The 13,125-nt window shown below is 46.1% G+C and overlaps 1 protein-coding gene and 1 long non-coding RNA gene across 14 annotated transcripts in view; one reads left to right on the top strand and one right to left on the bottom strand.

The window, feature by feature from the left end:
• The window catches only part of LOC140690323 (uncharacterized), a 1,184,725-nt gene that overhangs the window by 956,652 nt on the left and 214,948 nt on the right, over positions 1 to 13,125 (top strand). The gene's annotated exons all lie outside the window — the stretch shown is intronic.
• The window catches only part of LOC140690312 (uncharacterized), a 461,064-nt gene that overhangs the window by 300,121 nt on the left and 147,818 nt on the right, over positions 1 to 13,125 (bottom strand). For 2 of the 13 annotated variants that reach the window (XR_012065536.1, XR_012065524.1), the window contains exons 1-2: positions 8,026 to 8,203; positions 7,421 to 7,560 (exon numbers count right to left, since the gene is read on the bottom strand). The gene's annotated coding sequence lies outside the window, so the exon portion shown is untranslated. Of the gene's footprint in view, positions 1 to 2,875; positions 3,150 to 3,253; positions 3,529 to 7,420; positions 7,698 to 8,025 lie in introns of those variants that run through there. The other 11 variants (XR_012065537.1, XR_012065539.1, XR_012065534.1 and 8 more) reach the window with 11 other exon arrangements.

Consider the following 13,125-nt stretch of genomic DNA (forward strand, 5'->3'; position numbering starts at 1 on the left):
TCCATGAAAAAAATCCCTCAGCAGCCGCCTAAATCAATTCGCATCTCACTTCTTCAAAACAAATAAACAAAATTAGTAAGAGAGCATTTGTTACCAAATATAAGGACGAACTAATAGGTTCCTCAAAGCAAGGACTTTAACATATATCAAACTCCAGTGGGTGATGTGCTAACATAGCAAAAATTCCAAAAAAGTAGAAAATAAGATGACTAGGATAATATACGAATCATGGCAACTGTTAAGTTTTTGCTTTTTATAGCGATGGAGACGGCACAGAGGGCGATCTGGCTATTCCAATGCAGGGTGTGCACAGCCCACATTTTCAGACCGAACAACATGCTCACGGGGTGGTATAAGGGATAAAGGAAAATAGAAAAAGGAATAGAGGAACAGCCAAAATTAGAAACACACGAGAACAAAAATGACTTTGACAGCATTTACAAGAAATTACGTGAGTGTGATGAGGACAGGGACGCGGGGACGGTGAGACCCACCCTCACCTCCTGATCCAGGGAAGGCAGGGGCCTGAGGGGAGCGATGCTGCCGGGGGACCCCAACGTGGTCAGCGCCCCAAACCAAAACTTCACCTAGATGCGTGTAGACAGCTTTTGAGCTAGAAAATGTGGTCGCATTTCAAGCTGGACAACTTTACTCACTCCCACCAAGAGGAACAGGGGAGAATTAGGTTCTGCTCCTGAACCAAAGCATTGTTTAAAAAATTAATGACTGTGTAATAGTAAAAGCAACAATGGAGTAAAAGTCACTGGAGGAGAACGTGCTTGACCCGAGCTCACTGGCCACGTTATCTCACTGACGTTCAGATGCTGGCTGAGCCCTTATGGTACCAGAACAGACAGACCCACCAGGAGGGAGGTTTAATGTGCTGCTGTATTTTGATGCCGGCAGCCATGCCTGGTACACGAGGTTCTGGGTAAACAATGGTGACAGTGTCAACCACTATGGGCTAAGCACACATCCAGCTACTCCGCCAAATCCCAAGGGCAGACTTCAAAAGGCAAAAACAAGCTGGCATTCTCTGTTGGCTCTGCAGAATCAGAGCCAAGCAGTTGCTGAGCAAAAATGTCACCAGTGCCTCCTATGACAAAATAGGAGGCACTGGCGTGGGGCTGGGGCAGGGCTCCAGGCTTCCACTGATCACCCACCAGTCTGTCCAGGGGGTGAAGGAGGTCCCTGCTTTCATTGCACCGATGCACCTACCTTGAATGACGCCTTAGGACTCAACAGGTGACAGGTGAGGTGAACGGAGCCAGCCTTGGTGTAGCACGGTTCTGGCAGCTATGCCCTCAGCAGTGCCCAGTTTCCTAAACCTGACACCTCATCTCCAAGGAGCAGAAGTGTAGTGTGGGCATGTAGATCACAGGGCCCTGTGAGGACAAGTACAGATCATGGCCACGACATGCCTCTCCCCTTCCTTAAGCCATAGAGGAATGTCCGGGGAGGAAGTGAAAATTATTCCAGAGCCTGCCAGGCACCACACGCAGGTGGGACACGGATCCCCTGTGTCTGTCATTCACAGGACTGGTGTGGATTTTCTTTTTATCAATTCTCTGGCATCTTCTCCTCCATCTTACCAACAACAAGAAAGTAGAATCTGACCTTAGAATCACAGAGAATCACAGAGCCCCTCCTGCACAGCGGGCCCGGCAGCACGTGCCATGTCCTCCGACCGTCACCTGTGGGACCGCCATGAGCGCTCTCCAGACTCAAGGCCCGAGGCCGTAGGCCGGGGGGACACAGCTCACCTCACTCTCCCCAGTAAAGGGGGACCACCTCTCGGCAAAGACGTCTCACCCTCTTCTGCCCGAGGGACAGCTTGAAAGATACACAGGGAAACATAGTAGAGGGTGAGGGGTTAGGCAGCCCAGAAGAGATCATCTGCACTTCCAAGGCAGAGTGGGGTCTTTGACCTAATCACAGGGACAAAGTGAGGACGAATTTTTCCCTGCTGTGTCCCATACACCGTGACATGCCTTTCCCTGCGTAAGGAGCTAATTCGGAAGCCCCTGGCAGTGTTTCTGATGCCCTAACTTGGCATGGTGGCTGTCAGGCAGGGGAGAGGGCCTGAGCCGTGCTGGTGCTGGGCCTGGGAGGCAGGAGACATCGGCTCCACCCTGAGCTCAACCAGCACCTCGTTCTGCGTCTCGGGATTCAGAGTCTCATTTATAAGCAAAGGGATGAAACTGTCCCAGGACAGGCTGTCCAACAGGAATGAAATGAGAGTCATGTAAATAATGTTTCTCAGTTGCCACGTTTAAAATGTAACAACAAAAAAAAAACCAAGTAACTGATTTTAAGAACAGACCTTACTTATTCTACTGTATGTAAAATACTATCATTTTGACGTGTAATCAATATAGAAAGTAACAAGATAGTTTATATTCTTTTTACTAGACAAGTTTCAGCGTCTGATGTGCATTTGACCTACAGCACATCTCAGCTCAGACCGGCCTCCTCCCCAGCACTACTAACAACAGTAGCTGTGGCTACTCTATTGGACAGCAACTCCAGGGGTCCCCCCAAGTGTCCTGGCTGAAAGAGGGGAGTAAGTGTCCACACTAACCCTAAAAGGATCTCTCTGAAACAAAGGCGGATTTAGTTTTAAACGTCTGAAAACCGGCGGGCTACACCTCCTTCCCGCCTTGGCTACAAGAAAGCCCTCCTCCTTGATGATCCCATTCTGGATGTAGGGAAGCAATCTGTCACACAGCCAGGGTGGCCCGGCCTTCAGGTTGACTTGCCTGCTGTCTGTGTCCAGTCCCACGAAGTCCTCCTTCTCAAATAGGATGTAGAGGAGGGGGGTCTTCTCCCCAGAATTTTCGGGGTCCCCATCCAGCCACTTGGACTTTGGCAAGATGAAGAGTGACTCAGTGAAGTCGTCGATCCTCTTCTCCACCACCCTGCAGTCCTCGTAGATTGAAGGCCACGTCGGTGTGCGGCTGCTCGGCCACCTCCCCATACAGCACAAAGACAAAGAGCTGAGAGTCGTAGAGCGTGGTGCCATACAGCTCCTCTGTGCGTGGAGCTTCTAGAAGGTCTTGGCCAAGAGGCAGTCAGTAATGGTGACAAGGCCCATGACATTGCGGTGGGTCTGGAAGTCACTCCATCCATTCTCGGGCGCATAGAGATACCTATAGTAGATACAGAGTGCCCACTGGGAGCCGCACGGTCTGATCTGGCTCACCAAGGAGATTCCATTATAGATGCAAAAGAAATTCTCTAAGATGATCCCCACGGGTTGGACCACAATCGGGAGAGTCTGGTGGTCCTCAGCGCACTGCATGTAGTCAGGGGCGTTCATGTTGCAGGCGCTGCCGAGAAGGGAGGGTAAATCGATGTACATACTGTGCTGTGGGCTGCGGGCCTCACTGGGATGCGGCGACCTGGTGTGCACCAGCCAGAAGGCAAGGGAAGTCCAAGCAAATCGGGGATAAGTTTGTCCTCAGCGTCTGCACATGGCTACTGAAGCTCAGATCACATTACCCAGCTTTTGGTCTAGGCTTCCATCCCCTGCAGAAAAGGATCATTTCTTGTTTTCTGTTTCCAAGCACCTAGGCAGGCCCTGATGCAAAGTCGGTGCTCAAAACTGCTGAATAAATGAATGAATAAAGGAACTGCTTCCCCACCCCTCAGCAGGATATAATGCAAAGAACCATAGTAGGATCAAAATATCTGGATTTCAACGCCAATTTATTTGAACTCCTAAGGTGCAGAATAATGGGTAAGAAAACTTGCTTTGGGGAGGAGGATACAGTTCAGTGGTAGAGCACGTGCTTAGCATGTTCAAGGACCTAGGCTCAATCCTCAGTACCTCATTTTAGAAAAATGAAACAAATAAATAAACTTAATTAACCCCCTCAAAAAATATTTTCTCCATTCAAAATTCAAAAAAAACCACCTTGCAATTGACACAACATTGTAAACTTGACTATACTTCAATTAAAAAAAAAAACTACTTGCCTTACAAGAATATATCTGGATTATGGAAGTTTGCAAATGTAAAATGCCTAGGGTACCATTTGCATAAGAAGAAGGAACTGTACAAATGTACTATCCCTCATTTATGAGCTATTTTTCCTTTGGGGAGATTATAACCTCTCAGAGATACTTTTCTCATATTAAAAAAAAAAAAAAGAAAACATTACCTGATTCTCCATACTGCTGAAGAATCAGATAACCCTATGAAAGCATCTGACCCACAGAGTTTATTCAATAAATGTTTGTTGAATGAATGAATAAACAAGCAAAGTGAATGCTGCTCCCTGCCACAGACCATCATAATGGTACTGCTTGGAAATGCCATGCCCACGTTCCACCCAAATCTTCACTAACCACGTGGGTGACCTGGGCAGACCTGTGTGCTTCTCTCAACACCAGTTTATTCATAAATAGAAATGAGGGCAATAACACAAACCTAAAAGGGTTAGTGAGTCACGAATGAATAGTACCCCAACTTTGCAAGATGGAACTATTAAAGAAAATTGGGCAAAGAGTCCATAGGCCCTCTCCATATTATCTCTTACAACTACATGGGAATCTACATTACATCTAAAAATAAAAAGTCTATTATTTTAAAGAGGCTATTGAGTTTAAATCAGCTCACCATCTCAAATAAGGAACACACAGTACAAATAAGAGAATGCGCAGCCCATGAGATGCACTCAGTAAATATTCCCACTGAACCCACTGGTCCCTCCAAATTCAGAGCATGAGGATGTGTCCTCGTGGCCAGAGGCCACTGCACCTGAAGCTAAAAAAGCTAATGGTCCCCACTTTCAAAAGCCCCTGCCACCAACCTAGGTCTAATTTTGTATTTGTAATTTTTTTTCTTTTTATAAAATAGAAATCCCCAATTGCATAGCCTTCAGGTCACCAAAACCTGACCACAGAGATCATGATGGCAACCCTCCTTGGTGAAACAATAAAATGAAAAGCCATTTCCACAAGACCTGTGTGTAAATCTACTAGGGAACTTCATCCTGGACTGAGAGGAAGAGGACTGGGGAGGAGGGGGCAATCTGAGGCACACAGACCCATGGGCCACCTGTCCCACGATGGACATTACACTCAACCCTCACCCTCCAGGAACTTCAAAATACACACAGACAGAGTGATGTGGACAATATATATGTATTTTTAAAGAAATTCCGACTCTCTAGCAGGTCTTGTATCTACCGAGACACAAATGGCTTATGTGTATAATGTTTCACAAAAGCCTTAAAACATTACCACCCCAACTTGACACATTAAGAAACTAGGGATAGAGGTTTATCACATTGTGCAAGATTAGAGAGATGCCACATCAGACACTGTATTTAAACCCAAGCCTTTGCTCCAGTGCTCACACAAGAAAGTGTGACATACTGCCCCTTTCCTGCCCTCTCCCTGCAATAAATCTCTGAAGAGTCTTTTCTGTGCCACGTGGAATCACAATCACATCAATTTACCACAAAGAGCTATGTGACTCCTTGGAGGACGTGTCAAAATCTAAAGGGTTGTGATGGGAGGAGAGATTTGAATTTTCTGTTTCTCAAAGGAAACATGGCTTTAAAAGAAACTGAAAAGCACTTATCTAGTCTAAGCCCTCATTGTGTAGAGAAGGAAATGGAGGCTCAGAAGAGATGAGGAAAGGGACTTATTAACAAATATTGCCTCAGTGCAGCACCAAGCCAGCCCTGGGCCCTTCTGGGGGAGTACCTGGAAGGCCCAGGAAAATGATTGTTAGAAAAAGGAAAGAGAAGAAGCATACAAGGCCCTGTCTCTACACCACCATACCATGAAGTTCCACCAAATTATCCAGTATTGGGTGCAGCCAAAATTTAGGTGGGCTAAAGAGGTTATAGAAACCTGGAAGTCTCAACCATAGTGGAAATTCCAACATTTACTGTTTTTTTCCAAGTTCAAGCATCAGTTCAGTGGGCGCTCCATACGAGGGACTACACGAGGCCTGGAGTTCTCCCAAATACAGATCTCTATTATCACGTGTGCAAACCACACACAGGCCCACCAGAAGAAAAACGCCCACACATAAGATGGAACTACTGAAACAGAAAAGAGCCAACCAGCATATATTGCTAGCAAAAACGGTGCTGCTAGAAATAGACTCATGGACATAGAAAGCAAACTGTTGTTAGCAGGCAGGAAAGGGAGGATTAACAGATACACGTTAATAAATATAAAATAAATGACAAGGACCTACTATATAGCACAGGGTACTATTTTCAATTTCTTGTAATGAGTTGTACTAGAAACAATCTGAAAAACATTTATATACATATGCATAAGCTTATAACTGAATCTCTGCTGTACATCTGAAGCTAACATGGTAAATTTACAACACTTCAATAAAAAATAATTTTATATAATAAGTAAAAATAAAAGCAACGCCATAAAAAAAAAAGTAAAAGAACACGGTAATCCCCTTAGCTGTAGGTGGTGGAGAACTCTGCAAGCACCAAGTCCACTCGAATACTCCAGCACTGGCGGTCTCTCATTCTAACCATCAGAGAATCACTTGGCTTCTACGAGGTTACTTTTCTCTTCAGTGAAAGGCTACAGTTCCATCTAATGATGTATTGAATCTCATCATTCACAAACCCAAGAATTAATGAGGATTTCCCATAGGCCTGGCTCTGGACAGATGAAAAGATAGGGTCCCAGATATATTCATGTGTAGAAGAAGTTTATGCCATAAAGACATTAATTCTTCCTGCTTTGATAGACAGATTCATTGCAATTCTGATTAGAATTCCTCCCAGATATTTCATGGAATGTAACAAGTTAATTTATGGTCAGGAACAGCCAAGAAACTTCTTTAGAACCACCACTGGGAAGGGGTGGATAGGTCATGCATTTCAACTGGTCTTTCTGATGTGATGAAAACGTTCTGGAATAATAATGGTTGCACAAATGTGAATATGCTAAAAGCTGCTGAATTGTAACATTCAAGTGGGTGGACTTCATGGTGTGTGAACAATATCACAATAAAGCTGTTATATGAAAAAATCCTTCTTGCCAATTATTTTTCCCTCTATACTACTAGTCTGTCCCACAATTTAAGTAAAACAAACAAACAAAAAAAAACAAAACAAACCAGATTTTGCCAGGAGCTCTTTAGGAGTGCAATGTCCCTGGGTCTCCAACGCCTCAGGTTGTGCTGTTCCTGTTAACACACAGTAGCTGGGCTGGACTAGTTAGGGACTATAAGTATCTTTTTAAGATCGACGGTCTCACGTTTCACCCTGGGAGAGTGAATGATGGAGGATGAGACAGCCTCATGCCTTCAGCTCATTTTTAACTGAACCAAGCCCTGCTTTCACCACTGTAATCCCTCTCAGTATAAAAACATGTGACATCAACAAGCACCGCCATCATAACACCTGAAAGTGTTCAAGGTACTTACCTGGGGCAGAAATCCTGATCAAGGAGACAGAAGCTCCCTCAGCACTGCCGCTCCCTTTTCCCGACTCCACCAGGAGAAGCTGGGAGTTACAGCCGCGGGCTCTCAGCCTGGGGAGCAGCGCCCACGCCGCTAATCTGGACCTCAGGGATCGGGAAAGGGAGAGGAAGGCAGCCCCGGGGTCGCGGGGCAGGGAGAGCGGGGTGGGGGACGCGGGCTGCAGCCCCGCTCGGAGGCCAGCCCCAGCCCCAGCCCAAGCCGCCCGCCCCGTCCGGGTGTGCAGACCCCGCCCGCCCGGGACACAGCCCGCCCAGTGGTGGGGACGGGTCGGCGGCCAAGGAGAGGAAGACCGGGAGGGGAGGACTCGCCGGCGGGAGAGGGGAAGCGGATGCCAGCCGCGGACTGAGGGGAGCCCGGCTGGGTCAAGAGGCGGCAGGGGCACACCTGGCCCTGGGCAGCTGTGGCCGGTGCGCCGGGGCAGGTGGCGCGGGCAGAGGGGTCTGGCCCGAGCAATCCAGCTGAACACACGCTGACTGGCGCCCTGGGGGGCTGTGACACGCCGACCGCCCTCCCGCAGCCGCCTCACCCCTTTCCCGATATCCCCTCACCTTGCACTTCCACAGCCAGAGGCCCCGGCCCCAGGCAGTAGCCAAAGGCCTACAGGGCGACAGAGCTGAGAAGCCATTGGGGCCGATCCCCGGCTCGGAGCTGGAGCTTCCAACCCGCGGTCCAGCTGGCAGCAACTGCGCATGCGCAGGAGGGCCAGCGATCCGCTCTGGGTCCTGAGAGAGAAGGGGAGCCGAGGGAGGGAGAATAGGGGAGGAGGAGGGGAGGCGGGGAAAAGTGGAGGGAGACACATGGACAGGAGGAGCAGAGGGAAGGCAGTTATCTGGAATTGGGAGGGGAGTAACAGAGATGGGGAGAAAGCGTTTTACCTCTTGTGGCACCCCGAAGGAGGCAGCAGTCCTGCCTATACACCCTTCTCTTACCCGTCATTGCCCACAGCTCATATTTTACGTCCCTGGCCCAGCCCTCCAGCTAAGGTCTCTGCAGAAACCCTACGGGTATCATACCCGTTGCCCCCACAAGGAGCTAGGTTTACTGTTGCTCAGGGAACCAAGCACCCGCAGGTGTTGTTTCTCAGAACTACCTTGGGAAGAGTACATATTCCCCTTTTACACGCTGGGAAACAGGCAGGCACGATCTCTGCCTTAGCTCCACTGTCCCAAATGTTGGGCTGGCAGGGAGCGGGAGGTAAAATGTCAGAGCCCCAGAAGGAGCAGACTGCCTGAGTGTTGGTGTAGAGTCCCCATCCCTCCTGGGTAAACCACACCCCAACCTCGGGGAATAATCAAGGGCTCACCGTAGGCCCCTGTGTGTGGGAGAGCTGCCCTCAGTCCCAGTGTCCAACTTGCTAGGTAGGTAGAAGTGTTATTGAGTCCAAATTCATTCTCCTCAGTGCAGGACAGGCCAGTAAGTTGGGAGACCAAGTGTTGGGGCATGGAATAGCATGTTTCTGTAGACCTAGATGGCAAACTAATGTCCTGGAAAACCATCTCCCCAAGTCAGAATTCAGGCTGCTTTCCTATGTGCTTGGTTTTTGCAAACTTCTTGGTGTAGGAATTCCTTCTTGTTAGAATCCTTTGTTCTTGCAGCTATCTCCCTGGGTCAGATCCCTGTAAACCTCCAACAAAACAAACGTTATTTTCTATTCTGCAACGTGTTATCTTTATATGATTGGAAAAGTGTTAAATACCCTTAAAGGTCAGAGCCTTCAGAATAGGCTCTCCTGTATATTTTAGGCTCTAGGCAACATTGTTTTACAAGCAAGAAGAAGCCTAGGAGACAGAGCACAGGGTTAAAGTCAAAGGAACAGATCTAATATGGAGTCAGATTTCTTCTTTTCTATTACTGTGGCAGAAGCCACTTGAGGATTTAAATCCCTTAAAGTTAAAAATAAGTAAAACTTTAAAGGAATTTACATACATTGGTGGGAACTTGCATAGCATATCTGGAAAAGCACACAAAGGATTGTAAACATTGGCATCTCCAGGGAGGCATATAAGAACAGAGGATGAGGGAAAACTTCTTTCACTTGAGTATTTTTTGCTCTGTTTGAATTTTTTTAACCATATGCATATATTTCTTTTTCAGTTAAAATAAATGTGTAATGGAGCAAAGGAGTAACTAGCTCAGCAAATACAGCAGCCATAGACTCACTGAGTCATCATTTTCGATTTAAGCCAGGAAGCATTGATTGTCTCTCTCCTATGTGCCCAGTGCTGTTTTAAAACTCTTTTATATATTTTTTTAATAAAATAATAACATGCTATCCCTCACCCCTGCTCAGGGCTGGTGGGAAACCAACTGAGTTTTTATTGAGTTGTTTTCCAAGGAGTAGAGATGAGTTATAAACAGAACACAACTTCAGGGCAAAACAGGCGGACTGGTTTTCCAGCAGGCCAGATAGCGATGACGGGTTTTCAATAGAGGCGCACAGAGGCTGAGAGAGAAAGCCTCCAGGACCCTACAGAAAGCTGCCCACAGTGCCTTCTCCATGGCACTACTGAAATAGGAAAGAACAAATCTGACTCCATATTAGATCTGTTCCTTTGACTTTAAACCTGTGCCCTGTTTCCTAGGCTTAGTCTTGCTGTTTCTGCACCTTTTGTGAAACAATGTTGCCTAGATCCTGAAATATACAGGAGACCCTATTCTCAAGGCTCTGACTTTGAAGGATATTATCACTTTTCCATTCGTATAAAGATAACAAGATACAGAATAGAAAATAACATTTGCTTGTTGGAGGTTTACACGGATCTGACCCAGGTGAAGAGCTGCAAGAACAAAGGATTCTAACAACAAAGAATTCATACACCAAGTTTGCATCAACCAAGCATTCCCGCTTCCCCTTTTTAATATAAGAAGAGCCTGAATTCTGACTTGGGGTGATGGTTCTCCAGGACATTGGTCTACCATCTTCTCCACTGGCTTTACAAATTAAAGCCGCTATTTCTTGCCCCAAATCCTTGTCTCCTGATGTGTTGGCCTATAATGCACGAGTAGAACAAGCGTGGACTCGGAAACACAAACATACATTGAAAGTACGCATTTGGTATATTAAATGACCTGCTTCCACTCGTATTCCTGAGGTTTTCTTCTCTTGACCACTCCTACTATATTTATGAAAAACCTGTCATGTGGACACATTTCCTTCTCTAGCCACTACCCTTCCATGTAAAAACTGATGCCAAGAAGGCAATGGAAGTTGCTAGAAGGTATTACCTGGCCAATAAAGAGCAGAAGTGGGTTCTGGCTGATGTTCAGGAGCAGGCCGGGGCACCTGACAAGATGTCATAAGTACGGATAGACAGCTGGGCACCAAAGGAGAAGCTTCTAAACTTCCATGAGGGAATTGTTGGATAGGAAGGAACAGTCCCAGACTATAGCTCTGATCCCACCACGAGCTTCCTGGGCAAGGCTGGGCAAGTCATTTAAATTCTCTAGACCCGTGCTGTCCAACACGGGAGCCACCAGCCACATGCAGGATTATGATGTTATTCTGTAGCCAGACAGAATTATAAATAAACACTTTATTGCAAAGGGTCAGCAGGTATAATATTTAAAAACATTATTGGTTATCTTGCCCTAACAAGTTATTTTTGTATGTCTAGCTTTCTGTGGGTTGTAATGCCTGCAACTAATGTTTCCCTTACAGTGAGGTATTTTGAAATTATAAGTTACTGGACACAGTACACTCATATCACAGTTGAAAAAAAACTGATCTAAATAAGCAAGGTGATCTGACTTAGTAGTTATGAGCAGGGGCTCTGGGGCCAGCCTGCATAAGTATTAATTCTCACTCTCCCTCCAGGGAGTTCTGTGTGAATCTTGGACAAATTATTGTTGCTGTTGTTGTTGTTGTTGTCATTGTCATTGTTATTATTTGTGCCTCTTTTTCCTTACCTTTTAAATAGCGAGGAAAATGTAGACTCTATCCCCTACAGTGTTGGCAGGATTAAATGAGTAAACGTCTGTGCTGCCCACTTCCCTGGGTTTCAGCATTCTCCAGGCAATCAGTGCCAAACGCAGTGGCATTCTCCACTGTCTTCGTCAGTCTGGGATTCTGTAACAAATTACCGTGTGTCGGGTGGCTTAAACAACCAGCATATTCCTTATGGTTTGGAGGCTGAGGCTTTCAAGATCAATGTATCTGGGAGAGGATTGCCAGCTCGAAGATGGCTGTCTTCCCACTATCTTCATGGCCCAGAGAGGAGAGAGAAGCAAGCACTTTGGGGCCCTGTATAAGAACACTAATACCATTCATGAGGGCAATACTCTCATGACCTCATTTTATCCTACTAATCACCTCCCAAAGGCCCCGCATCCTTATATCATCAACCTGGGAGATGAGGTTTCGACATATGGATTTTGAGGGGATGCATTCAGTCCACACATCGGCTAACTCTCCCAAACATACAGTCATCAAACCTGTAGCTAATTTCAAAATAATGTTTATATCTCTCTGCCCATTTCCATTCCTACATCTACTAACACTGAAGCCCTGCTACATTTTATTTCTTATTTTCCTTGTAGAGGTTTAACTGATTCCTCTAACTCCAAGGATTCGCTCACTCCAGTCTGCTTGACAGCCCTGCCAGGTAGGACTTCCTTAAAACACCTTCCCACTTCACCTGGTTGTTTTTTAGGTGTAAATGTCAGAATTCTCTCCACACCCCATCCTAGACCTTTAATCCCTTACACTACCGCTCACTATGTTATTTTCCTATTACCACTGTAACAAATTCCATTAAGCTTAATAGCTTAAACCAGCACAGACTTATCAGCTTATGGCTGTGGATGTCAGAGATCCAACACAGTTCTCATTGGGATAAATTCAAGATACCAGCAGGGTTCCTTCCTTCTAGAGGGTCTAGAAGAGAATGTTTCCTTTTTTTTTTCCAGTTTACAGAGGTCACCCACCTTCCTTAGCTTGTGCCCCTCAACTTCCTCCATTTTCATGATCAGCAGCCTTTCTGAACATTGCTCCATCGCTACACCTCCCTCTGATTTTAAACTCAGCTGGGAAATATCCTCCATTTTAAGGACCCCTGTGATTACATTCAGCCCACCTGGACAATCCAGACTACTCACCCTATTGTCTCATCTCAGGATCCCCTTGTCCCATCCCACTCAGGCAGTATGTATGTGGCTGTGACATTCACCTTGTGTAACATTTCCTCATGAGCAATTTATGGTTCAAGGCACTTATAAGTGACTTTTTGTTTTTCTTCCTTATCCTTTCTACATTCAGTTTGTCTGGTGAAATTATATGAATCCTTTTTATTTGTGCCCCTGCACTAATCTATAATAATGTATCATGGGTTTAAAGGCTAACTAATAGACAATTTAGGAGACAGAAATCCTCTAAGATTTTTAATCCTAAAATATCTGTCATCCCTTTTGCCATGTACAGTAACATGTCACAGGTGGCTACCCTGTGGCCGGGGAGGGACATGATTCTGCCATCACACTCCCCTCATTCTTACCAATGTGCTGATCAACTAACCAAGGATCTATGCTCTCCAACTCACTCACTTCCTCCTCCTTTGCATTGACTATCCTGTTCCCACCGCTTCCTTCATTCACCACATCAGGATTTCATGACCACATTCTCCCCTAAATGAAATGGGTATCTTGCATCTAAT

The sequence above is a fragment of the Vicugna pacos genome, chromosome 30, assembly GCF_048564905.1.
Source record: "Vicugna pacos chromosome 30, VicPac4, whole genome shotgun sequence".
Lineage (NCBI taxonomy): Eukaryota > Metazoa > Chordata > Mammalia > Artiodactyla > Camelidae > Vicugna > Vicugna pacos.